The 27,970-nt window shown below is 42.1% G+C and overlaps 1 protein-coding gene and 3 long non-coding RNA genes across 4 annotated transcripts in view; 1 reads left to right on the top strand and 3 right to left on the bottom strand.

Annotated features, from left to right (window-relative positions):
- The window catches only part of LOC147752416 (uncharacterized), a 2,215-nt gene extending 684 nt beyond the window's left edge, over positions 1-1,531 (bottom strand). The window contains exons 1-2 of the long non-coding RNA XR_015314121.1: positions 1,390-1,531; positions 590-669 (exon numbers count right to left, since the gene is read on the bottom strand). This is a non-coding gene — a long non-coding RNA (uncharacterized LOC147752416). The remainder of the gene's footprint in view (positions 1-589; positions 670-1,389) is intronic.
- A 2,379-nt stretch (positions 1,532-3,910) lies between these two features.
- On the bottom strand, positions 3,911-8,196 carry LOC147752417 (uncharacterized). The gene is made up of 3 exons (XR_015314120.1): positions 7,749-8,196; positions 5,971-6,122; positions 3,911-4,191 (listed from the first exon to the last, which is right to left on the bottom strand). It is a non-coding gene; the product is annotated as an uncharacterized LOC147752417 (long non-coding RNA).
- Positions 8,197-14,390: 6,194 nt separating this feature from the next.
- Positions 14,391-17,448, bottom strand: LOC111268222 (uncharacterized). Its single transcript, XR_002685076.2, has 2 exons — positions 15,677-17,448; positions 14,391-15,399 (listed from the first exon to the last, which is right to left on the bottom strand). It is a non-coding gene; the product is annotated as an uncharacterized LOC111268222 (long non-coding RNA).
- A 99-nt stretch (positions 17,449-17,547) lies between these two features.
- LOC111268216 (uncharacterized) overlaps positions 17,548-27,970 on the top strand; it is a 48,137-nt gene continuing 37,714 nt past the window's right edge. Inside the window, exon 1 of the mRNA XM_022847059.2 lies at positions 17,548-20,614. The gene's annotated coding sequence lies outside the window, so the exon portion shown is untranslated. The remainder of the gene's footprint in view (positions 20,615-27,970) is intronic.

Genomic DNA, 27,970 nt, shown 5'->3' on the forward strand with positions numbered 1-27,970 from the left:
ATTATGATTTATATTAAACAACTGCAAGAGTAACCTGAATAACTTGTGTCTAAAACTGTAGTGTTCATTATTTCTCGATATTTAACTCAGCAAGGAAGATTAGAAAGGTGTATGTTCCACCGTGAGACTCGACCCGGCCACCTTCGGTTTCGTAAACTAACATCCAGTCGCCGAAAGCACGCCATGACGTGCGACTTCACCTGTCTGTACGTTTGCCGTTTTGACAGTTACGTAAGCTTAGGATCTTTGTGACAGTGAAAAACATGGTACTTAATCGGTTTCAAGGTGTCTTCTGAATGGACCATTTTAATAGTCACTTATACAAAGCTTATAAAAAAAGAACAACCCAGTCAATAATATTGTATATTAATTACTAAGTAATGTAATCAGCATCTACTTTCTAATGATTACCACAAGTGAGATAAGCAATGATATCCTTTATGAAAAGACAGTGCTTCCGCCCGAATTGGCGCGTGATTTCAACATTCATTGATGAAAATCCATAAGACTCCGAGTTCTATCATCTCAATATACCAGAATTTAATAACTTCACCTACACAAATTCGTCGCTCTTTGTGGTTATACTTACCGCTGTAAATCTGTATTCCACACGTATCTAATCTTCTTATTGATGAAATAGCGAAGTTCTTTAACGGGTCGTAGCACACCCTGTATTCCATTAAACAAATGCACATCAATACAAATACTTTATAAATAGAAACAAATGCTAAGCTGAAACGCTGGACCACTGGTCCTGACTAGCTTTTTTTGCAGGTCACGTAAAAAAAATTTGACTTTTAAATTCTACATTTTTTTCAATCATCTTTTTGATCGGAGAATGTCAAAGTTTTCTGCAAAATGATTTAGGGCTTAGAAGCTGCACAAACGAGAGAGTCTTTTCACTGAATGCATCGTCGATCTTATGGTAAGAACTTTTTTGTAGAGGCTAAATATTTAACTTATGTATCTCACACATTTTGTCTAAAAATGTGTGTTACACTAATGTAAACCTTAGATAGGAAAAGATGTTGTAATTCTTGCAATTAATATATCTTCCGTCTTTTACGCAAACTGACTTTAACTGGGCAAACCATTTACACTTACTTTTTATGCAGTGCTTTTATGATATGCCAACGGTTGCCCTATTTTTCTTTTTGATCTTTGTGTTGTTTTATAATCTTTTATCGCAAAATTTCTGTCTACGTATCTCAATAGTTATCGTATTTTTCCTGTTATAGTCTTCCAATAGTTCTGCTACTTCTCAAAAAAAAGTTAAGCTCTCACATATAGAAACAAAAAACTTAACAGGTTCATTAGTTTTTCGAAACGGAAAAACAGAGGTGGCTATAGTTCTCTTCAGGGCGTTTTAGGCAAAGCCGCTGTACCTACCCTGGGTTCCAAAATTGTGAGATGTGTAATTCGACCCACTTCACGCTTGAGCGCTCTCCTGCTCTTAGCCGATCGTCTGAAGTACCTCCTTATTCTACAGAAAAACATTTAGTCTCTAAATATGCTAGCAATTTAATGATTACATTGCCTCTTAGACTTAAACATTTACCGTTTTAGGGTAGTTAAATTGATATAATATGAATTTTTGAATAACAAAGCACAGTCCGAGTATTAAGTTCTTTGGTTTTCTCTAAAACTCAATTCAAAGCATTCATGATGTTTGTAGAGTAAATTACTGTATTCGTACCTAATAGTAGTAAAGACTCAACGGGTAAGTAATATATACACGGAGTAAACGCCATTACTGCGTTAATTAGGTGGACAAAAAACTATATATATATATATTAGTTTATTATTATATAGAAATTGATTAAGACCGAACCACTTCCTTGGCTCGCTGATATCATACGCCCATTTGACAGATCAATCCTGCATACACAAAAATTCTGATTGCCTATTAGTTTATAAGATGTCAAGGCGACCTCAAACGCCCTGTTCTTTACGAGAAAGAACAACGTCGAACCAAAGCAAACGATTGCTTCTGTATTATCTCCGTCATCCTGTAGACGTTAATGATAGGGATCTAAAAGTGATATACTTAATTTAAAATGAAGGGCGACAATAAATATTCTGAGCTGAAAATCCAAATTTATGCATTTGTCTTGCGTCAAGTGAACTGAACAAAGGAAGATTTCAAAAGGAAGTTCTAAGCGGCGTGAATGATTCGGCGGGTTGGCGGGGGGGGGGGGGGGGAGGTGGCGCGAAATATAAAAAGCTCTATTAAATGTGGACGTCGGTGCGCGGAATGAATGTGCAGAGTTAACGTAGCAACTAAAGCATTATTATATATATACCGTAGCTCCGAAGCGTTGCTAAATAATGGGCGCGAATATATGTAAAGTTTTAATTAACCTTACCTAATATTTTTAAGAGTAGCCACTTTGACGCGTTCGATGAAAAGCTGGTCGAACCTATCAATAATCACAACGGAAGTGGCCCGTGATAAACTGCAGCGTCTGTGTGTACATTGTAGATATCTGTATGGCTCCCAATGAAATACGAGACGGAGCAGACCCAGTGTGAAAACTATCGCTATATTCGTCCAGGCGGTCTTTCGCCGATCTTGTTGGTACCCGATACAGAACTAGAAGGATACACAAAACCAAGCCTAAGAACAACTACGAAACGTAGATGTGGGCTTTCATCATCATACGCTAACGAACAGTGTCTTTTCAGATAAATACACAGAAACTGCCACTTGCAATTATAACATTAGAGTACTAAATTATCTTTTGATCCTTCGAAGCACTAAGATGAAGCATATTATCTAACGCTGAAAATTCAAGATTTCTAATTGTTGGCTTTCGTTTATAGACGCCGTTTCCAGACGACGTCTTTGGGTTTTTGATTTAATCTGACATTGATCTTTTTCATTGTCCCCAATTGAATAACCGATTTTAGCAGTTGTGCCTTATCTGTCCAAAAGGACAAATCGGCACGAACTATAAGATCTAATTCCTTTTTCGGGAGTCGGTAAGACTAAATTAATAACAAAAGTCGAGCTATTCTCAACAAATGATCATATTTGTGTCTACATATATAGGTAAGCCAAGGTATTAAAGCCGATGGCATGTAATTAACTTATTCTGCTGATTCACTACCCAGACATGAAGAGACGAGTTTCCCGTCGCGTTCGCGGCCTAGGCCGTCATCAAACGTGGCATCGGTACTTAACATTTACAATAGCGATATACTCGTGTATATGCAATCTGTACATATAGACCACACGGGTGAATAAACTGTTTACGTTTTAAACGGGGCTTCGTAAACCTGAACGGACAATCAACCGCTACGTGTCAGCTAAGCGTACACCAAATTCGTTGAGAAAGGCGCAAAGATAACGTGGTCGATTACATATTTTGAGGGACTGGGTTCGACACCGTGTGTTAGATTATTTCTGTGGTAATAAATTAGACAGTTCTTTCATTGTTGGCTTTTCCTTAACACATTTAACCTAGGTATATACCTTCACAAGTAGGAACAAAATATCTTAAGATTTAGTTGATATTTAACTAAAAACATCAATGCGTTACAATAATTTGGCTTATGACGTCTATATTTCGCATGCGAAGAAATTCAATGTTTACAACGAATTTAGTCGTTGAACCACTTACGAACTCACTGCATTGAGCATCCAATATTTTTTGGAGGACTGGAGCATCTGTAACGGAAAACAGGACCAACTATTACTTATATTTGTAAATGTATAGATTCGCTGTTTAAGGTAGCACGGTCATAAGGTGGATAATAAAGGGCTATTTTTAGGGTCCCATATTGAGCGTTTCCTGCTCTGAGGACGACCTTGTTTTCTGTAATTGGAGGCAATGTTCAGGAAGGACAAGTAGCCATCGTTTAATATTGCAAGATACGTCTGACAAAATACTGGAGGACCTACCAAAGCGTTTGTCCTTAGGATTGGCCTTAGTGGACGAGTTTGAAGCGTTAGTTCCAATGCTTGAAGAGCTACTGTCTTGATCCTTTCCTGAGTCGTTCTTTCGACAACTTACCTGGTTTCTTTTCATACCTCTTGCTAGTCTATTGTATCTAGTATTGCTGCTGCTACTCTGAGCGTGGCCGCTACCTTGGACACTACTTGAACAGCTTCGCGTGTTATTTTTTTTATTTGCGCACTCACCAAACTTTGCCGCATCCGTCACTGAGTTACACTTCGTATCCTTTTCACTGAAAAATAAATGTTATTGTTATATGCTTTTTCGAAAAATATCATTGACTCCAGCCAACAGATCTTTAGACTTCGCGCATTAGTCCTGAAGATCCTAGAGCTGAAATGCAATGAACAAACAAGGGCATCAACAGCAATTGTTGCACTAACATGTGTATTTTACGAATCTCGGTCCTTCCTTGTCATAACAGTGCACATCTCTGGGTGTAGATTATTATTTTTACACACAATTTGTGGCAGTCATATTACCTGAGAATATTTTGTGTGACAACAGTTTTGGGTTATATAATTTCAAGTATTGAGTATCGTTCGAACAGATCTCAATTACTTGCGACCGTAGATTCTGTGTAACGACTTCAGCTAAGATAAATCAGGACCACGATTATCTTTTACCCATTGGAAACCTTCAAACGATTTCTAAGGTTCTACTTTAACTCTAAAGTTGTGAATAAGAGCGTCGTATATTAGCAACGGGGTGAAAATGAGACACCACAAAATTTTTCTAAAATATTTCTTGGTACATGGATTGTACGAATTTTACTTCCGGTAAAGCATAGCAGGAAAGATGTAATGATTCCAATATAAAGAAATTTAAAAAGAAGTGCTTGTTAAATATCTGTAATTGTATAATGCATACTGTAAGGTATTCTGATATTGGTAGTAGTCATTATTGTATCTGGCTGCATTTAGACACGTAATAACATTGTTGTCTTAAAATAATTTCTTATTAAAAAATCGTATTGAGGGGCCTCTGTTATAAATATGCAGCAGAGTTAAATTCACTCTAACAATACGTTATAATGATTCGCGCCTTTACTTTGTTACATTAAAAGATGTGTGATGAAGATCCTGCACAAAAATTCCAATAATAAGTCAATATAAACTTTTGTTGGTGATGTAAATACAAATCTAAACCAGATTTTGACGTGATAAAGTTTTCGTTTGACACATAGTTAAAGCTCATACATTCTGCGAACATTTTGTCAACGCCAAGGCCAAAAATAAATTACAATATTCCTGTTCCAATGTTACCTAGCACTTACTGACATTTAAGATCCGACTGAGATTTTAATTACTTTTAAAATCTTCCAGATACCTTTACAGTAGAAAAATGTTAACAGACTTTGGTGGTTGACAACGATGACAATATGGGTTCATATTCTCCTACAGATCCAAGTTGAAATAGAACTAGTAGTAATAATAGACCTAGATTAAAATAGTGTCTGATTCATTCGTCTTCATTACGCTATAAAGTACATTGAATCGGATTCATTAAGCCAAAACGAGAGCTCTGCTCTTGTTATCCGAACTTCTTTCAATGTGGCCAGATTTCGATCACCCGATTAGACGAAGCCCGACGGCTTTCATTTTTCGTTTTAAAAGTCATTAGAGGGAAATCGATGATATAATCACGATAAAAAAATTATGTGAAAAGATCGCAAGTAGTTTGTTGGCAATATTACACGATTTCATTTAAGTGCGTAGGGGATTATTTGGCCTAGTTAAGCAAACAACAAGATAGTAAACGTCATAGATTCAATTTGTACCTTTACCCATACTGTAATCAATTTTAGATCAAAATGCAACTAATAACAGGAATAATTATTGATAAATACAAAAACGACCATTGCTGACAATTCGTATTTAAACAGCAGTAAATGAGGAAAAAAAATGCGAAACGTACTTTTGTGTGTCCTAGACGAAGTAAGTATCGTGACTAATTATGATCACTAAATCTATAAATACAAAAGAGGAAGATTTTTGGTTTATCTTCTTACCTGGTTGGGTCGTTTGCAAGGCTGAGCATCTCGATATCCTATTCCTAGGCTATTCAAGCAAAGATTTTCGTTGATTTTCAGAACCACCACTCTGCGGTTTGGCGATTATCAAAATTTCGTATAGCCAAGCCACCTCCGAGTAGATGCTTCAACTAGCACAAACCCATATGAATAAACAGTTAGAAGCGGAGTATTTGGTTACTAAATTTAGAGTTTAAAAAAGAAAAACTTTTTTAAGCATAAAATTTTCATTGAGTGTGATGCTCGTATGTGAGGGTGCACGTAACTTTTTTAAATCGGATTTCAAATAGCTTTTTAGTCTACCTGGTTTCCACCAGGTGATAGCGTAGTAATGCGTTTGCCTACTGAATTTAAGGACACGCGATGCTCTATGTTCAAACTCGGACGCGGACGCGCTTTGTCTCGTACTGTTTGAAGTAATACCTAACGATCGAAGCAGTAGAAGTAAAACACAAGAAACATCCCCCAGGAGAAACTGCTTTAAAAGCAGGATGAGACATATTGGTGTCAATGTCTTTGAGCCCGTGAATATTCGATTTTGTGATCACAAACTCTACAGCTCACTAAATCTCAATGACGAAACGAACTGTTTTGCCTTATGTAAATTATATAGTTGGAAAACAGGAAATATCTATCTAAATATCAGACTATCTAAGTACAGATATTGGAACGATGCTTTTTACATGGGATATAAATCCCATTTTTGATGGTTTAGTCAACTTAACCATTATTCATCGTAATTACAGTTACAATTTGGAATTTATACCCCTCACTAGTCATTCTGAAAACACCCTTTCTCCAGTTAGTAAGTTAATTCCAATATAGTAACCGTGCGTCAAGAAGTGGCGCTTAGATACGCTACGTGCAAAAACAATTCCGCTTTTGACTAACAACAGGCCGAAAGTACCGTACCTAAGAAGGCTCACTACGGCCAAAACGTCTTAAAAAGCTAACTGTTGGAACTGATGCGAATAACCCAATTTCTCTCTTCAAAAAGTTGTATAGTAGTATGATAAAAAAAAATGTAGGTGTATTTTAGGTATATCCAAAATGGCATTTATTCGACACATTTTGCGCCTCTTCGATTTAAAACCTTCTAAGGATCTTCCGGTTCAACTGTTGGAAGTCTATTTCGGGTTTTTCAGAAACTGCTTAAAACTGCCAATTTCAGGTAAAAATAAAGTTTTTGATCTTGGTGGTGGTTCGTTTAGTGCGTAGAGGCTGGGATAGCTCACTTTCGTGCTCCCGTTACAACAAAGAGCCCAGTTCGTACCAATTTAGGTTCCGTACTCCATATTCGGTTTAGACAAACATTTAATTAGAGTCTCAAAAATTGTTTTTTTTTTTCATTGCACAGATTCCATGCTTACGAAAAATTCATACGGCGCTGGGGCCTTTAAAACCATAGCCGAGATGATTAATATCCCTGTATAATATTGACTTTCAAGCTTTCTCACAACGAACAGTTTACTTGACGTAACAACAAGCTGGCTTATCGAATAGAACCTTAACTTCACAACTCGGATGCGAACATCCTAAATATTACACACGTCCAACACTGTCGTTAAGCACTGCTTCGGACGGCTCGCTCCTGTCCGTTTTCGGAAACAGACCATCTCATTTTAGGGTAACATGTCATTGCAAATTATAGGTTCCTAGGGTACATTGCTATTACTCTATTAGGCTGTTGTGCGAGTTTAAACCTGATCGATTGGTAAATTGAGAATCATACATTAAGTCTATATGAACGAACTTACCAATAGTGAAATTCGATAACAAGATACTCAATCTTTGATAATAACTCTACATTCATTTAAATACAAGATCGTCTGCACGGAGTTGACATCATTGTTATTTTTTCTAGGATAACGTTTTGCTATTGGAAAACTCTTGGCTAAAAATATCAGTTAGTACACGAGGTGTCATCAGTGATCGAGGATGGAATCACGTGGTAAGGATGTGCGGTGTTGCTCAGAAGTCCCATCTGGAATTATATGGTAGAGATCAAGCTAAAATCATATGCAGTGTTTGGGTCCACCTATTTATCATCATGAAAAATATCTGTAGAGAACTAGTAGAAACTATGAATTTTATATCGACAAATAGATAATAATAGCAATAATTAACGAATTGGCCTTTATTGAAACACGGTGTTAATAGTGAGAGAGCTCCTATTTAGTACATTCACGTTTTTTAATTGGAATTAGAAAAGTACACTAAATACATCCAAACGTTGTTCTGCTCGTTAGCTTTTATCTTGGTACCTAGCCAAAGACAACCCTGAATCTAATAGCGATTGCTTTTTGACAGGGCAACTATGAAGGACCTCGGTTTGACAATGATTGTAAGTTTCTCTAAATCCCTGCACGTCTTAGATCAAAGACTTTTCGAGTTTATTGGAGTTTCTTCATTGAATAAGAACACTTATATAAGAAAAGAAGATAATATTTTATCTATGTAACTCTCGCCAATTTAGTTTGAAAGCGTTTTCTAAATTTTTCATGGCTAAATACCCGTCTCTTACTCTATAAGGCTCGATAGGGTTCAGATCCCTCTGCCTACAAACTAATAAAATACTTTCTCTTGGCTACTTGTACCCAACTAACACTCAGTCATATAACGTGACTTGAATTAAGCGCGACAGATATTAACGGAAGCTTATTTGTCGTAGCTTTTAATATGGACGTTAGAGATGTTTGTGACCTTAAATCATACTATTTGCAGAAACAACGCTACTAACAAATCTATCCTGTATTCAATATTTGGCATTCGGTCTGGCAAGAGATTGCGAAAAACGTTTATATGTATAATGGAAATGAGAATCACAAATCATGTTTTGGTCGTGCGAGCCACGTGTGGATTGGATCCTACAGAACAAATAATTATTTCAATGAATAGAAAAAACATTCATTAGTTTTTTCTAGTTACTCCAAGTTCATATAAGACAATGGTGTGTTTTATATCACAACTTCCGTGATAAGCACAATGCATCCCTACATACCAGCTATGCTTCCAAATTCCTTTATTTAAGTATATCATATATTATTTTCTAAAGCATTCTCTGTGTAAAGGATAAAAGATAGAAAATAATGGCGGGACCAGTGTTTTCACATCGACGTGCTTATGACAAGTCTGTGTAATCAACCATGTGTAATTATTTCATAAGTCTACAAAGCAATCCTTGCTAACAGTGTTCGAATCTCATAATATCCTCAACTGAAGTTAGAGTTCTGAAGTCTGACAACTGCTTTTAGGTTCAGTTTGGAACGTTTAATATAAAGCTTCCAGAGCCCTAAAACCTGAGTGCAGTGTAAAAACAGAGAGTGTAAAAACAGCAGCAGTTGCATTGTTTCTAGATAACGTTAACCGACTCAAGCGACAAATCTACGTCCACTACTTGAGGAGCCAGTGGGGTCGTTTGTGTTGAGCATTTTTCTGATCTCGCATCACGAAGGTTCTCCAAGCGCTAGAAGAACCCTTAGTGGATTGATAATAACGTAAAATGTCTAGGAACAGTAGCTGTTATTGATGTTGAATGAGTGTATGGTGCTTAACGAGAATCAGTGCTATATTGTCGAGTGAGTATATGTCGTACGCGGAGAGTCGGACTGAATGTAAAATATAATTATTGTTAACTCTGAGCGAACGTATGGAGCTTAAGGAGAGCGCTTAATACCGATGCCGAACGAATGTACAACATTGAAAAGGAGTGGTTCTATTTTATATCATTGATATCGATACGGTATGGGTATACGACTGTTACGAAAAACAGTTATGGTATAGAGCAAAGAAGAAGCGTCGTATGGCAACTGTAACAAAAAACGCTTCGTTGTATGTGCAATGAAGAGCGGGCAGCCAAACAAAGATTTTCGAAAATGTTAGGTTCATCTTTATGTTTTCCGTTTAAGCACTAAACAGGTGTGAGAAGGCTGGTTCGTTAGCGTGTTGTACCAGCAGCAGCATCCTGTCTATAATTATTTTATTTAGCGTTAAGCAACTGAAACCCCCAAAACTGTGTGTCTCTATACCACCTATCCCCCCCCCCCCCCCCCCAACACATATCAGGTATGTTGATTTCAAAACGGAATCCAGCCGTTGTTCGGAGAAATTTCTCTACCGGAAGGTATTACGTCGATTAAATTCAGCACATTCAACAAGTTGCAAGCTACTGACGCTGCAGCGGCTCACGAGCCGACTCTGTGTCCTGTAGCTGGCCAGCTTATTTTTGGTAGTACTCATTTTTATTCACACTGATTTTTCAAAGGCAATTCTTCCCTTTATTCGAACATTATGAAGCACGGTTTCCTTCCTGTTTACGCTGTAACAAGGTTTCGGTTGTATGGCTACTGTTCGTCGGTCAGTGTCTTTCTGCAAATAGGTAATGTAAAGCATAGAAGAACCAGTTGAGCCGGCGCCAACCCATCGGAAGCAGTCGCCCCACAGGGTCGCCAGTGATCTCCGGGCTGCTGACCTGTTTTGTTGCTTAACGATGTTATAGACAAAGCTGTATGTCTCCACAGAGGTATTTTGGTTTTATGAATAAACTTTGTGTCTCAAGTGTTCAAACAGCAGCGCACTTAAGCATGAAACAACTTCGATTGCTAGAACCTATGCTAACCCTTCAACAGACAAATCGGATTTGTTAAAGTAGAAAATCCTGTCTTTAGATTCGTAAATATGTTGGAAACTAATAAATGCGCTCAATTTCAAGAAACAAAATATTGCTTGCACAGATATATATTTTTTTAAATTTTCCAGTTGGCCGAGTGTCGACCGACTTCATACGACTGGGACACCAGCAAATGGCTTATGCTCCTTGGCTTTCACCTCATGGGACTATAGAAATAATACATTTATTAGGCTTAAAAAAATTCCCAAGCTTTTTCTTGAAGTAACTATTTTTCCCATTCAATATGCTGCTGCTCTGTTAGCTTGCCATAAACGATATTGTGTTGTGATTGTGTGCAATTTAAATTCAGAAGAAGAAAGATTGACTCAAGTAAATTCAGTGAAAAAGAAGAAGAAATCATGCATAGCAGAAAAGAAAGTAATTTATGTAAGATCATTACCTCCTGTGAAGAACTGATCTTTTACGAGACGCTTAAAAGCAAACCAGAATAGTTAGACTTCTCCAATTCGACGCCGTGAAAATATATTCATGGTATAGTGGCGCACCTACGCATATTGTTGAATAAGAAGGGAGTATTACACTATAAGCTACACAAAACCCAGTAGAGAGAGAATACCGTTACGCAAATCAACTCATTCGTCTGGGCCACGGCAGAATCGACAGAAAAGTCCTAACGTGGCAAAGGACGACGCGAAATGCTATTGGTGCATGACACCGCTACGTCGCATACTTCTTTGATGACCCAATGAGCGCTAACGGGCTTCCAGTAGGAAACTTTGCCCTACCCGCCGTACAGCCCAGATGTTACCCCATCCGATTATCGTATGTTTTGGACGATGCAGCGTAGCCAGAAACGCAGGCACTTCAAAACAAAAACAATGGTCTGCGAAGACGATAGTCCGCAAACATGAGTGAATCGTTTTTATGGACGAAGACCTTTCCTTCGCGGGACACATCAGCTGCCAGAGGGATGGATGAAAATCGTAGGAAACAAAATATACTACTTTGACAAACATATACTTACTTGTTCGAAAGTTATAACAAATTGCAACGACTAAAGAACAAGAACGTTCTTATCAACTTCTTAATACTCGCGGATAACGCCTGTCGTGCATATGATCCAGTTATAAGCCTTCTAATAAAACATCTATTTTTCTTAAGACAACTTCGTTAAATTTCAGCAAAAAAATAACTTCAATAAACAAATTCACAATGGTGAATAACTAGTTAGACTTTACATTTGCTGGAAGAGCTGAGTAGAACGTCTAAAATGGCCATATAATTTAGATGTTTTATCATCGAAAGTTTTTACGAAAAAGATCCTATCGCTGATCAGAACAAAGCTTCTTCATGATAATAATATAGTATGATGTATCCAACAGCAAATACCTACAGACCAATTAACCAATTTCATTTGATGACCATGCGATGTCTTCTTGAAATGATTAGGGAATCGTGTACTGAACGTACAATTAATAGACGATTCCATCACCGTAGGATTGTTTTTGAGGGGCGTATGATGAGCGCGCAGCGTTGAGCAACATTAGGAATTTTCTACACTACTACATTTTCCATGCCTGGCATTGAATGCGCAATTCAGATTTACTGTTTAATACTTGGTATATGTTGTCACTCGGTTCGACATGTTTTCGTCGCATACTCCAATGACGGATTTCTCTTAGACTAACGTTTGATTTCCGCTAAATAAAGGACTATGTCTGGAGGAAGGCTAGAGAAATACTGGTTGATCCCCGAGGTTTCTGAACCTGTAACAGGATATGATGCACTAAAATAGGCACCTGCGGAACGCCAAAGACACGATTTTATAGCTTTTTTTTTATGTTTTATGTATGTATTATGTGTGTATGTATATTTTTTATGTCATGTATTAAACGATTTAATTGTATTTTTGTTCAAACAATATCCGACAAAAACGAGAAGTTATATACAGTTTCGGAGTACGTCTGACGAGTTTACTTTTATTTTTCAAATACATTTTTTTGGTTGAGACCATAGCGGATCTCACCTCAGTTCAGCTCTGTATTTCTATCAAAGGAATGGTGTAATTTCTCAAGTAACTTATATTTTACACAATCAATTTAAGCTAAACAAGAAAGGTTGACTTCGACATACGCCAAACTCATACCCAGAAGTTTAAATCATTCAAATAGGTAGGTGTAAGAGAATAATTTTGTAAAATGTTTGTAAAAAACCGGCAGAACTAACAAGCCTAATTCTTATTAATACTAAACTCCAAATGTATTTGTTACAGTGGCCCAATAATGGGCATGGATCGTTACTATGAGTGATCTATTCGATCAATAGTGCGCGCGCATCTGTTTACGATCTACCTACGAATTACGCGAGCGAGCACAGAGCGATTCACATTTGAAATTTACTTGCCCGCCTATCACAGTGGCTTTTCTTTACAAACATATGGATCATATGTTTGTCATCAAACTTATATCGGGGCTTCAAGTATTACTTGGATTTTACATTAAAGTTATCTCACAGAATAATAGTCATTGATATATTAGAGTATACGTTATAGTAATTTTTCGAGCTTAAAGAAAATGCGCTCATGTACTGATTTGGTGTTACTTTGACTCAGAAAAAAATGCTATGACGCAGCCTTGTCTGGCTCACTAACAATCTGATTTCCTGGACTTCCTATTGAGAGGTGTCCCCTCTTGTTCAACATTACTTTTAAGCATGCATGCCTGGTATAATTTATTACAATAGAAAATAAATCAGATTTTAGTCAACACGACGTTATTTAGTCTCGGAAAAGCCTTCTTAATAGCCCAGTACAGTTCAGTTCAGTTTTGTCAATCACTAAGTTATCTGTTAAAGTAACACACCAATTTATACATTAGTGTATGTCAAACCACTTTTCCACAACAACGGATCAGTAATTGGCCAACTAGCTAAAGTTTTTTAAATGAAGTATGAATATGCATATTTTGTTGGGGGGGTCGGTCATTAAATAACACGCAGAATGTTAACAAATTATACATTGTTTAACACAAAAAAGTAACTGACTAATGTTTTAAGGTTATTCACCCCAAAAATGATGAAATTTGAGTATCGTAGAGGATTTTAAGGACATGTAAACTGGTGCTTTTAGATTTAAAATAAAAAAACCGCACTGTAAAAACGTCAGCCATTTTGTATTTTCTAAATATCAAAGAGGCGTTTTAAGTTTTTTGCTAATACGAAAACCTGAACTTAGGGTAACTAGACCATGAAACTATCGGTCGGTCATTGTTTGTCGACACACCTCATCTAGGCATCCGAACCTTTGATGCGGTCTCTACCAGACACTGCTTAAAACACATTTGCATTTGCCGAAAACGGAGACCAGTCCAGTTGCAAAAAACCCTCATATTGTATCCGAATCTTTAAAATTGTGCGTATTTGATCTACACGCCTTCCACTTAACTGTGTAGAGATCTGAGTGGAAAATAAAATTGGCGTGACACTGGCGCAAAACACTTTTTTTTTTGTTGTGATTATTTCCTTACTTAATTCTTAATAATTATGAGTGTCGTATTATATATACTTGGGTCTCGAATTTAATGACCTACACTTTGCATTTAGATGCACAGAGAACATGTCACATTTTACATACATACATACATACCGTAAGAGTTGGCCATCTCGTAAAGACATGGGTGGCAAAAGGTAATAAAACAACTGTAATTCTCTATAGTAGCTTTACGCCCTCACACGCAATATAATAAAGCCAACTGAATAATGATATCTGTGATACTTGGGGCGGTCAATGCTGATTTTATTTAGCTCAAAGGTTAGTATATCACTAGGGTAATGAAGTGAACAAGTCATCATATGATTATCACATCCGAATGCTACACATGGAAGTCACAAGTCACAATCGTAGAATCACCCCATTGAAGTGCACTTACATTTAGTCAATTAGCCATCCTTAATCAACCATGAAGTTAACAGCAGTGTTTGATTTTTTTTTCATTTTTACTATTTTTTATTACTATGCTTTGACTAGTCGATACTACAGCCAGGTACAATTTGCACAGATAAAGCTTACGATGCCACAAAAATTTCAGTCTTGCTAGAACGTTAAATCGTGCCCGATGTTGATCGCGTCATTTGGCCATCTTTCTCATCACTCACTTACACACACAATAAGCAGCACAAGATATCACGACTATATTTAATTTTTTTCCTTTGTCACAGCTGGAAGAGAAAATGTGCGCGTACGAAAGAAGATCACTGCAAGACGCAGACCACGCTTTTTCACTAACAATACAAAATTTCAGTCTCCATATAAACTGCGACGGAGACTAAAGCAGGTAGAAGAAAAACAGGTTTGATAATAATAGAATAAGTACTTCATAATAAAGGTAAATGCTTATCAGTTCTGTATACGCCTATCACTATATGTATATATCTACACTGATCACGTGAAAACATTTATTTAGTTTCATATTAACAATGGCTATTATGCACTAATATTGTAATTTACGGCAATTAATTCCATTAGATTATACGTAGGCAGCGGAGTCCACAGCCAGCGCTACGTAACGCGTAGTTACAGTTACTATTTTGATAGGTTTATAGCCAGAAAAGTGAAGAAACTGCCACGAACGCAGCGTCACTGACCGCAGCGACGGCAACACACAGTAGCTTACCACTATCCAACACTGCGCGAAACAAAGAGATGCCTTTTCACGGAACGACGGCGACGACAACATCTGCTGTTCCCAGTGGCCGGATTCTGCCGTCGAACCTTGAAGGTACTGGGTTTGGTGGATGTAAATGAAGAAATTTTTATGGTTTACATTTCTCCCATAGGCAGCAAGTCGAAATGTATCAATAATAATAAGCGAAACAGCAATAAGATTGCTCACTGCCCTTCCATTATAGTCCTGGCAACCTATAAGCTTACAGATCAGAATAGCCTCTAGTGATGTGTTTGCGTTGCATTGGGAACATAGAGGTTGACCAATGCTTCGAGAATTGAATGCTAATATAGTTACGAACTCAATTACTAACTCAGCGGATTGATAAACTCACATAAATAAACGAAACACGGTCGAAGTCGACGGCTCAAATCCTATAATAACCTAGAGCAGAAATTTGTTTTCAAATAAGCACTATGGATTGAACTATTGGATTCCCAGGGATTCAAGTGATGTCGATCGCCGTTGGACATCCAACTATCGGATGGTATCGTCATCATAGAACAGACAAAACCAACCAGCACCGAAATCCGAGCGAAGCAACTTTTAGGCAAAATAGCACTCTTCGATACGCTCTAGACGGCCTCTCGCGTCCAACTGACGACTTACTGTTTGCGCCCTCCCTCCGCTCGTTCATTTGCTGGCGGCTCGTTGGCAACCGGCTTAGTTTCTCTCCGCAGATGCTCACAACGAAATATTGACGATGTGGTTATGGCGGTCGGCGTGAGCCAGCAACGACGACGCCACACGGCACTGCATCGACACGCAGCGGAGGGTTACTGCTATCGTATACACACACACACAAGCGTTCGTCGGAGACAACTCAGCATCCCCAGCACAAACACCCCTAGAATAGAGTGGCCGCCTGGCGGCATCATGGCCCGGGTAGAGTCGCCATTAAACTTCGAGCAATCCATTCGTTCGTCTACGATATTCTGCGTTTCGGCCGTGGGCCTCGTGGCGCTGCGGTTGCTATTACTGCCGCTGCTACTGGCGCCATTCAACCCATCATCGTGGTGTTGTGGAGTTGGCATCGACAGCGGCTGCAGCTGAGACGGCGTTGCTGTTTGTTGTGCCTATTGTGAATAGAGGGTATGCTGCTGTTGCTGCTGCGACTCATAGCGTCTATCTGGCAAATGTGTGGTTGTCTTTTCCTTTTGCGCGCCATCTCCACTATTAGCATCAGTAGCCGCCGAACGAACAAGCGAGCCACCGACCGAGCCACCGACCGACCGACCGACCGACCGACACCGATCTTTCCCGTTCCAGCTCAGCATGGCGTTACCATAGCAACGGGTAGTCAATAGCTCAGCTATCGTTGAGCGGAGCGGTTTTCGCGTTGCGACGACGACGACGACGACGGCGACGGCGGCGGCACAGCGAACTCTCATCGATGGGAGCTCCCTCTGGCGTCTGTTTTCGTCGTTAGATTCTCCAGTAGCAGCAGCAGTAGCAGCAGCCTGAACTCGCTGTTTCTGCCGTTGCAGGGGTGAGCGGAGAAAGAAACTGTGTCTGCTCCGTTTTATTGTTGGCCTGGCTTCGGCTGGCTCTGCCTGTTTGCCTCCCTGCCAGACTATTACAACACTACACGATTACAATTGCCTTAGTGAGCCTAGCTCTTTGCTGCTCCCTTCTGCTGTAGCAGTCGCAGCAGGAGCCCCACTAGTAGTTGTAGCTGGAGCACTAGAAGAAGCCCTTTGCGCTACAGCTCTCATGCCAGCTACACACACATGCAGATAGCAGTCTAGCTGCTGGCTGGCTGCTGATGCTGGTATTCCTGCCTGTCTTTGTGCCTGCGTGCCTCACTGAGTCGAGGACTGGCCTGTTCGTTCGCGGGCTTTCTCCTCTCACTTAGTTGCTCTCCTTCCCCGTTGGTATCTGTCCGCCTGTTGTATTCGTGTGGTAGTGCTGTCCGTTTGTTGCTGCTGCTGGGTGGCTGGTTGACTGACTGACTGGTGCTGGCTCGCTGTCGCCGTTATCGCCCCGTCGTCACTACCATCACCATTACCACTACTCTACGGCCGTGCGCTCTGATTGTCGTCGACCCTACTCAACGACGACGACGACGACGATTGTGAGGGCAAGCAAAGCAGCAGCAGCAGCCGCAGCCGCAGCCGCAGCCGCCGCCGCCGCCGCCGCCGCCGCCGCCGCCGCGGCCGCTGCAACATCATCGTCAACAGGAGCCAGTTGTTGTATGCCGTCGTCATCGTGGTGGTGGTGGTGGTGGTGGTCGTCGTCGTCGTCGTCGTCGTCGTCGTCGTTGTCGCCGTCGCCGTCGCCGTCGTCGTCGCCGTCGCCGTCATCGTCGTCGTCGTGGTGGTGCTGTTGGTGTTCGTAGTAATAGTGGCAGCGGCAGCAGCAGCAGCAGCAGCAGAAGCAGCAGCAGCAGCAGCAGCAGCAGCAGCAGTAGTAGTAGTAAGTAAGTAGAAACTGTGAGAGAGCTCGACTGCGACCGCTGCTACGGCCGCCGCGTTCGTCGTCGGGTAAGAGAGCTGCTGGCTGGTTGGCTGCGTTGAGCTGCAGCTACAGAACAGCAGCAGCAGCAGCAGCAGCAGTTGTAGTCGTGTGTGAGCTGTGAATGAGTCTGTGTTGTGTGAGCTTGTGAAAAACAACAGTTTGTCGTCGTCGTCGTCGTCGTAGTTGTGCGTCGTTCGTACGTTAATTCGTTGGTTTAGCCCTGTACAACTATTAGTAGGTTGGTTAGTTGCTTTATGGTGGCCAATCCCCATCGGCGGTAGCCTGTCAGGGGCAAAATAGAGAACGAACAGGAGGAAAAACCACGGCAAAAATTCACGACGATAACAACAGCAGCAGCAATAGGAGCTAGGATATACGACCGCTGCCCCCCGCTCTCTGTCCTTTACAATTGTGATTTATGCAGCATAACTAGCACAGCTTTCAGGCAACTACAACTACTTCTACTGCTACGACCATACCACAGATACGACGACAACGAGTCAAGCCACGACCAAAAAACGGGAAAAAATCAGAGAGAGGAAAGCAGCGAGAGAAACAGAGAGAGGGAGGCAAGTGAAGAGAAAACACAGCAAAATAATAGACGAAACAAGTTTTTCCGTATGGTACGGCATGCAGGGATATAACGGCTTTTTTACGGTGACCAACGGATCAGCCAGCGGACAAATCGATAGGATAAAAGAGCAATCTAACGATAAATAAAACGATATTGTTGTGAAGACCAGTGACCAGTACGGCATGGAAGGCCATAACTACAGACGCAGATAGGATTCAGCTAACAAAATCGAGGCGGTGCTGTTACAGTTCGGTTCGATTTTACGCAGGAATAGATGTGGAGTGTATCGGTAACGCCTGGCAAGGATTAATATTTAGAATATGCTATAATATTAGCACTACAATTTACTATATTACGATTGTTACTACTGTGACCGCGATCTACGGTGCCCGAGAGATATTAAGTGCCGTCAGCAGCCGCAGCTCTGCTGGTTACGTCGTTGAGGTGTTTTCTTAATTAAGGACGCTGTGACTAAACCAGGATACAGCAAGACAGTGACAGAACAAATCATCACGCAACAGGAAGTGATTGTGAGATGCTATTACATTATCGATGCCAATGTTAGTAAAAAGAACACGAGCCGTCCTTAGGAGGGATCGTCGCTATTGTTATTAGTTTCATTATTTCCATCATCGATTTGACCGTCGCCGCCGCCGCCGCCGCTGCTGCTGCCGCCGCCTCGTCCTTTTTCTGTCCTCCAGTGCATTCACGATATTTGGCGATGAGTGTACAGACGAATCATCGTCGCGGTTGAAATTCTTCAGCTTCTCGTTGTCGTTTCCCCCCTCATCCGTTCGACTGTTTCGTCATTGTGCCAGATGAGTGTGCGTGCGTCGTCCATGGGTGTATATGCCATGACGTGTGTATTGAGTGAATATTTTAGTAAATAAGGTAATAATAATAATAATAATAATAATAATAATAATAAGCATCGTCATAATCATCAGCCGCAGCATAATCATCATAAGTGCGTGTGTAGATGTGTCGCTGCTCGGGGTGAAGTGGCGAAGGCGACAATGGATCTTTGCTTGTTGCTATAATTGCTGATGTTTTTTTTATCTTGCATTATACGGCATCGTTCCGCGACGTCGTGAACAGCAGCAACAGCAGAGTCATGTCGTAGTCGCCATTCAAAAATAGACCAACTGACCGACCGATGGCCCTCACGAGAACGCTTCATCGTCATCATTACCATCGTCATCATCACAATCAAAACAATACTGAATGCAGTGGAGTGTACCGTTCTGCGGCAGCCGGACAGCAACAACGGCGGCAGCAGCAAGTACAGTCGTCGTCGTCTATAATCAGTAACAACACGGACGAGTGCCACTGTCTGGGTCCGATACGGGCGACAACAGCAGCACCCCACAATTGTCGTGACGCCGTAGGCTGCAATTACGACCACTCTGGCCACAGCAGCGGCAGTGAATAAAGTAGCTGATAGCGGCGGTATACAGCTACGGTAACGGCCGCAGTCGTTGCAGCGGGTGTCCGCGAGCGACATACGAAAAGCACCAGCTCCTGCCAACAACGACGGCGACAACAATAGCCGAAGGAGATTTGTTCCGATCGGCAACGATTACTGCAGTGGGCAGCTGCAGAAGCTTTCTCTACTTACTAATCTGTCTGCCCGCTGCACCTGCTGCCCGTAACAGAGGACACTTGTCGCACCTCGTGTAGCTTCCGCCGTTACTGTACCCCCCTGATTATTCATTACTTCCCCACTTCGGTTTAATTCTCCACCTGAAGCAGCAGTAACAACGGCCGGGAAAGAGGGAGAGAAATAACAACATTCGACGACGGGGGCGGGGGCACTTTGCGGAATAGCTATCGCGCGCGCAGTTTTAAACAACTCGATTACTGCCGTCCCCGTCGCGGTTTGGTCACACTGTTAGTTACGTGCTGTGTCAACTGCAGTGGCCGACGCTGGAAAACTGTGCGGTGGAAGTAGCAGTATAGTACGGCCGCGACCCCAGCAGCAGCGACGACAACAAGCGACAGCACCGATCAACTGCACAGTCGTACATTGAAGCGGGCCCATAGTATCACAGAGCTTTGCAGTGGCATCATCTTAGCGGCTGCCTCGGCTGCGGCTGCTCGTCTCGGGAACGCCAACGAGGAGGACGACCGGCCGGCGGGCCGGCCGGACGTCGTATCAGCATTGCAACGACGAGGACGACCGCAGCAGCAGCAGCAGCAGCGACTGTCGTCTGTTGCGGTATGAGAAGGCGTGAGCTAAAGGTAGGTGAAAAATGGGCGAATGGGCGGACAATGTATTAACAATCTGTTGTCACAATCTCCACCGTCATAATCTGTTTTTAGGTAGTCAGGTCTATTTGTGTGCGTGTACACACGCAGCATCAATACCATCACTGCGACCATCATAGTCACAGTGACCTCCAGCTCTATCAGCTCATCCAGCACGAGGAACTATGTATTTGCTGTACATTGTTACTTTGTGAAGTCTGAGTGCGTGAAGGAACGGACGCGTGAGAGAGGATCAATAAGTAAGTTGGTGCATGCGTGTGTTCGCGATAAAGTAGAGGTGGAGCTATATGCTTTCGAATCTTTTGTTATCGATCCGTCACCGTCGTCATTGCACGGATTATCTCCTTCCGGGTGGGTCATCTGAGACACGATGTCCAGAGGGCCTTGTTCACATATTACGGTGGAATAGTGTTGGGCCGAGCAGGCCAGGCAGGAGCTACCTGAATACAATGGAAAAAATGCATTTGTACAGCTACGTATGTAACTGTGGAACCCTTTGGAGTTCTAAATGAAACGTTGCATTCGATGATGCAGAGGGCAAGGGCTTCCAATCCATTGTCCTGCCGACATCCTCTCATGGATATCTCCTTTCTTCTCTAGCCAGACAAACAAGTGCATTGTGGTCAAATCGAGTGGTTCTACTACGGCCTGAACGACTTACGCGTTTGTCTGCTTTCTGTATCAGCAAGGTTTGGTCTTGCACTAGCCCTCGGTGAAGCGTTCTACTCACGTTTATGGCCTTCATAACGGAAACATATCCGCTATGTATCTACGCTCCATTCAATCAAACGAAAATTGAGCTCAACTCCGCGCCGGCGTCGCCCAAAGCGCTGTACAGATTGCTGATTGTAGCAGACGTTGTGCGATTGTTAGAACACGTAGCGTGGTCACCGCGAATTTTTTCGCAGAGACCTCTAATCCTATTGTTTCAGGATACCGAGTTGGATGTGATTCTGTGTATGTGCTAATTCATTGATTCAGTTAATGTTTTGGCAAGTATTCGGTCTCGTTGTTATCGCCATTGCGGTTGTAGGCAGTTATTGATGCTACTGTTACTAATGGTCGCGACGGCGGTGGCAGCGTTCGACCAGGTCACCAGAATGCATAGAAATAGATTCAGATTCTGGCCGCTGACGCTGCGAGTGGAGCGTCCGGCAATGCCAATGCCCACCTCCCTTACGCGTCGCGCAGCGATCGACGACAGCAGCCTCTCTGCTACATTACATTGCTGATGTGTATGCATCGTTTCGGAACAATTGCTGGACATCCGTTGATGCGCATACACATAGGATCTGGCTCAGTCGGGTGGTTTATTTAGGCGGACCTGTCTACTAGCTTGTCGGCCTCGACGGAGGCCTTTTCCTTACTTGCTGCCTTTTCTTTGACTGTTGTCTGTCCTGACTGTGGTCTCAGACTCACGCTGGTGGAGGGGTGGTGCTAACTGGGCAGGATCGGACTGTGGTGCCAAATGGTATCGCGAAGTTGCCTGTGCTCCACGAATGATCACGAGGATGGCGGTCGGTAGCACAAGCGTCACCTCCGTGCGTCAGCGTCGTCGTCCGCGTCGACGGTGTTGGAGTTCGTGATGCTGGTCTCCTTGCAGCAACGGGTCGGGGGATGGATTCAAATCCATAGCCCCGACCGACCGAGCCGACGAACGTAGCAGGCGACCAGCGCTCGCTCGCCTGCCCGCCCGCCCGCTTGCGTTAGCTATAACCAAGCTCGCTCGTCTGTCTGCCTTTGCTGGCTAGCTATGAGTAAGTCCGCCAGCCGAGCTGATTACCGAGCCGCGTTCGTCCCTCTGCTAAACGTTTGGTGGTCTCGCCAGGAAACGGTCGTCCCCGGGCGATACCACTCGACCGGTCGACGAACAGCCACAGCAGCGAGCAAGCGAACGCTGCACGGCAACGGCGGCAGCGGGCGGGTTAGTCGCGTAGCTAAAGCTAGGCCAGCCAGTCAGCAGCGGCGGAGGGTAACAGCAACACAAGCGTACAGCCGCAGCGGCAGTAGTCCCAGCTCAGAGAGATGGAACCGTGCGAAGAGCGCCAGCGAAACAAGAGCCAGCACACGACCTCAGCAATGGCAGCAACAAAAACCATCATCATCATCGCTACGGTGCTGCTGCAAGAAATTTCCTGCTGCCTGGAACCACAGCACCGCCGTCGCTGCCACGGCAAACGTGCAACAACAACAAACGGCCGATGTATATTGGCGCCACTATTTCAGATATACACACATATGTATGTATATAAATGGGTGTCATCGTCGTCACAATCGTTGCTGGTAACTATCGTCGTAATAGTGACCACGAGGAGGCGAACGTTCTCTGTTATCGTGTTTTCGGGCTTGCGCTTCGCTTCTGTCGCCGCGGTCGTTACGAACGTTTTTCTCGTTACTAGCTACAACAGCCGCTAGCTATTGCTTCGCTCGCTACCCGTCAGTCGACCGCCATTGCTGCTGTTGTTGTTGTTGTTGGGGATGCGTGGCGTGGCAACAAGGACCACAATGATGATGACGCCAGCGATGACGAGACGGGAGATGAACGTGGCGGTTGAGGCGGCGGCGGCAGCTTTCAGCGCTACGCTGAACGATGCCACTGCTGTAAATAAGAGGGACGGACTGACAAAGACGCAACTGCGATGAGCGAATAGAGCGACGGGAACAAACGAGACGAGATGCAAAACCAGAAAAGACTTCGAGCAGCCGCAGCACAAAAGCAGCAGACGGACGCCGACAAAATCGTCAAGCGAACGTTGTAGCCGAATAGACCGGGATAAAACCGTATCTATTGAGGCAGTTTGTAATGCAATAGACAGTCGTTAAAACTTGAAACAATTATTCGATACTGCGGCGATAGTAAGCGATATAAGAAACATCAGCCATGGCTAGCGCCTGCGAAAATCATCATCGATCCGCTCCGGACTATCTGCATGTTCTGCTGTAAGGTGAGCAGAAATGTAAAGCAGAGAGTACAAAGCCAGGACGAAAACACGCGCGGCATTGCCTCGACGCAAATTTTGCCGCCCTACTTTCTCGGTGACGCAAAGTGTCCTAGGAGTCTAAAAGAGAGGCGGCATCCTCGGCGACGAGGGCGACGACTATCATGCAAGAAGCGTTCGATGGGGCAACATAATTGCTAGCTTGGTCAACGGTTATGATCATATGGCGACAGCATCATCGAGTGACTGTCGCGCCACGACTTGGACGCACAGAGCGGTCGCCCGCTATGCAATTGTATAACCATTACCGTACCGAATTATAATGGAATTTTCTGAAGTTTTTACGGGCATAAAAACGCGAAAAGCGAACGAAGCTCCCCGAATTCGCGAGTCTCCAATTAGCTACGACTATGGTAATTGCGACAGAGGCTTTTTTCTGTCCCAAATGATTCATAACGAATTGTTTGTTTAAAGTATAAAGTGTCCGAAACAAGAGATTATTGCATCGAGAGTGCTTAAGTATTAGAACTTTGTACCTTTATCCCGATGTTGTGGTAAGCAGCCCGTCAATCGTTTGGGAGGCCTTAGTAGTAAGCCACTTCCTTGATACTGGATACTCTACAACACAGACTTTGTCCGCTACTGCAGCAGCCGACCAAAAAATAAATCTGGTATTTACAGAGTCCTTATCTAAAAAGATTATATAACGTAATGTTATCAAATATTTTGTCTGGTGTCACAACGATAACAGTTAAAGATTTCAGAAATAATTCTTCTTTCTTCTACAACAATTCGTGACGAACTATGTTTTCATTTTAGCAATATATCTTTGTTTTCATCACCGTTGGAACAAGGATAGTGATTTGTTTAGCCAAGATTTGTTTGTGAAGCGCGCTTTTATTGCGGCGAAGACACCTAGACCTCAATTCTGAGTTTAATTAGATTAAATATCAGACTCCACGTCAGTCTGGAAGCGTTGTGTCTTAACTTACCGTGCTTTTTATGCGAACAAATATATACACTATATTTGAAATATAGCTGCTTAACAAAACATATCCGTGTGTGACATGATCCTTCTTCGTTATCGCAAACGGCACAATTGATATAACCGATTAGAATTGTTGAGTCACCTTTCGGAATCTTTTGCTTCTCTCTTTAGATGAAACAGGAGCAGGCCTAATTAATTGTTGAAACTTTATGTTGGCATTACCGTGTCGTACAGGCTCCAAGAGTCTTCAGCCTAGCCCAAATGGCGTTGGGTTGGAGTAGTATAGCAGATATTGGGCCTTACAGCTTTTGCGAGTATCAAAGAACTCGCTGTTCTTCGGAGACTTGCTTACTTCTCACACAATAGAGCACTGAATGGCATCTACCTAGTCCATGCGCGTGTATATGTGTGTTATAGTGGACAAGGTCATGTCCTTCAGCGGCTCTTGGCATAGATTTACCGATCATCTTGATGGGACTTTTTGTTCGAATGAATTTTACTTCGTAGGTAGCTGCATATTGCTGCTAGTTAGCTTAGACTATACCAAAACAGACAGGCAGATTCTCTTTTTAATTTAGTAACGCATCATATGTACGCTGAACTTTAAACTATATTAGGGACCGGCTCATCTATTCTATTAGGTTGGATATAACTGAGCAAATTTACAAATAATTGGTGCTTTACACAGCTGCTAGAGTAAGCTTCTGTATAAGACGTATTTTTTAAGGCGTTTGCAGTTGCGATTCGGTCGACGGCGGTTGGAAGCCTAAGATTTTAGAGGAAGGGAAAAGAGAGAGACGCAACAAAGCTTTAATGTTTGTATATAGTACGCGTCGTATATCGAACACAACAAAAAGAAGAAATAACAATGAATTTATGTTCGTCAGGCCATGTGTACAAACGCTTGCACCAACCGATTTTGTATAATATATGTGCAATGCGGCTTATGAATAGGAGTGGCGACGCTGGTCATGTTTCCACTACGAGCATGCTACACATGTGTGCTGTGCGGCCGTAAGATGCAAACGCTCTCGTGCCTTACTTCGCTTATTTCTTTCTTCTCCCTATATATATATATATATATATATATATAGTAATGCGTGCTTGTTTCCATATTGTGAGCGCGTCTTTCGTATGAAATAGCTACGAGATGTTCATGTCATGATAATAATAGCAGCAGTGACAACTACTTGAGTTACTATTAGTAGCGGAGGCATCGCCGATGTCGCTTGGTAAAATCATTGTCCTCTACTGAATATTTAATTTACCTTTCTGTTGTTGGTTAACAATTTGCACCCCGAATTATATATATATAATAGGAGCACTAGCAGCAATAATAGCAACTTTTGCAACTGTTGAGCGAAAAAGTTAAGTTGTAGAAAAAAAATGGCCAGTGAGAGGGGGGCAGCTCATGATTGGTAAATATGTAGGGTGTATAAAGGCCACAAGAGTGAAAGGATAAAATGGCCAAATCTAGACTGGAGCAGATTGCTACAACTTCTTCGGTGTTTCTTGTGCTGTGAAGATGACAACATCAAGCTATTCCGTCTAGAGATGTCTTGCCTGCCTAACCGGTTGCCGGGAGCCATCGACATTGTCATCACACACGCACACATATCCGACCTAATGGGAAAAAAGGGCCAGGAGTTGGATGGATAGAGTGGTTGACATAGGGTAAGGAAGGAAGTTGCAGTTTTTGCTGTAACTGCAAGTAGTTACATGAAAGCGTTGCCGTGTTCTCTGCTTATCGCCGTTCGGCCTACGTTCCATCGTCAAAGAGCGTGTTGTCTATCTGTAACTGCAAACAGGACGAATGTTGGTTTTTGATCGGCCCAGGGTCTGCTTCACTACTACAGTTATGCTTGCTTTCGTATGCTTCTATCCATGGTAAATATATTGAATCAATCTTCTGTGGAAAAAGCAAGGCCCTCCATTATTGGTCAATATAGAGTCCTCCTACTACTCACTCTGGCCCTCCCAGGAATAAGGTTATAGGCACACGAGCCCAGAGAACAGCGAAATGTATGATATGCACCGCATTGTGCGATGTTCGTTTTTCTTATTTGTTCCTATAACATTATTTGTACGTAGGAGTTTATTTTGGAATAGAATTATCATTGGAAACTACAGTCTACGCAGGAGTTTATTTTGGAATAGAATTATCATTGGAAACTACAGTCTACGCAGTGTTTAGCTCGCAATGCTTGCGTTCCTTTTCTAAGGCAAATTGCTTCCTACTACGGCGTATCGTTATAAGGTTTTTTGTATATTGTCCGAGATCCTATGCTGGGATTTCTGTCTTCTGTGTGAGTTAGATAGACAGTTCGAATATACCATGGATTCGAAGAATGTGAAGTGATACCCAACGGCTTAAATAGCGGACGTAAACATGAAAACATAAATACGAAGAGATTTCTTGAGACTTGACAGCAGATGTCTCTAAGAATTGTGTTCATTGAGCGTCCCTTAGTGACACTTCAGATACTTTGACCCCACTACAAATAGTTTTAGTCTGCCTATGAACGCTTTTAGAACTTCAGGGGATCGTTTGTGAGTCTTAGCGAGATAGTCACTTAGCCGTCATTGTGTCATCGATGGTAATGCATCATTCGATTGTTATACTGCATTTGGAGTGCCTTCCATTGGAGGATATCTATGGCTAATTTTTGTTACCTGATAGGTAATATTAATGGATGAATAATTTCTCTGATTTCAGTGCACTTCAGAAACTCGTTGATATTTACTGAAGTATAGTAGTGCGATATTTTTCTCCGCTTTGCGTTATCTATCTTACATATCTATAAATATATTTTCGTTTAGCGTTGCCTGCGAGAGATTTTTACGAGTAAACCGTGTGCTACGACCTATTATAATTTATAGATGTTTGGAACTTCTTTAAGAACCCATGTGACAAACTACTTAGAGTTTGAGTGTTTCAAAGGGAGTTCTCATGTTTTTATAACTGAATAATAATAAAAATGCATGTTATATTTATATAGGTTTTCTATTATCTGCGCGCCTCCACTTCGATTTCCTGCTTTATCTGTCAGATCTTGCAACATCAACGACTACTACCCATACGATTAACCCTATTTGCTGACGATGCTACATTTACATTGCATATATATCTATATGCGCATATGTGAGTATAGCGCAAATATAGCAAGAGCCACTATTACTGTTATTGTCGTAACAGTACGGCTGGGATAACAAACCTTTAAGGGTATTATAACGTCATCTTTTTGTCGACGGACGGTTAAATGCGGCGACTGTAGCAAATTGTAGAGTCGTTTCGGGGAGAGGTGAAAGTAATCGAGTCGACTCGGTCTTCGAGGTCACGCTAGGTCATTGAGTGTCACGCAGCGATACATCCTTGCCATTCTCGTCTGCTTTTCGTATATA

This window comes from Varroa jacobsoni, unplaced genomic scaffold, assembly GCF_002532875.2.
Source record: "Varroa jacobsoni isolate VJ856 unplaced genomic scaffold, vjacob_1.0 scaffold_1265, whole genome shotgun sequence".
In the NCBI taxonomy this organism is placed as follows: domain Eukaryota; kingdom Metazoa; phylum Arthropoda; class Arachnida; order Mesostigmata; family Varroidae; genus Varroa; species Varroa jacobsoni.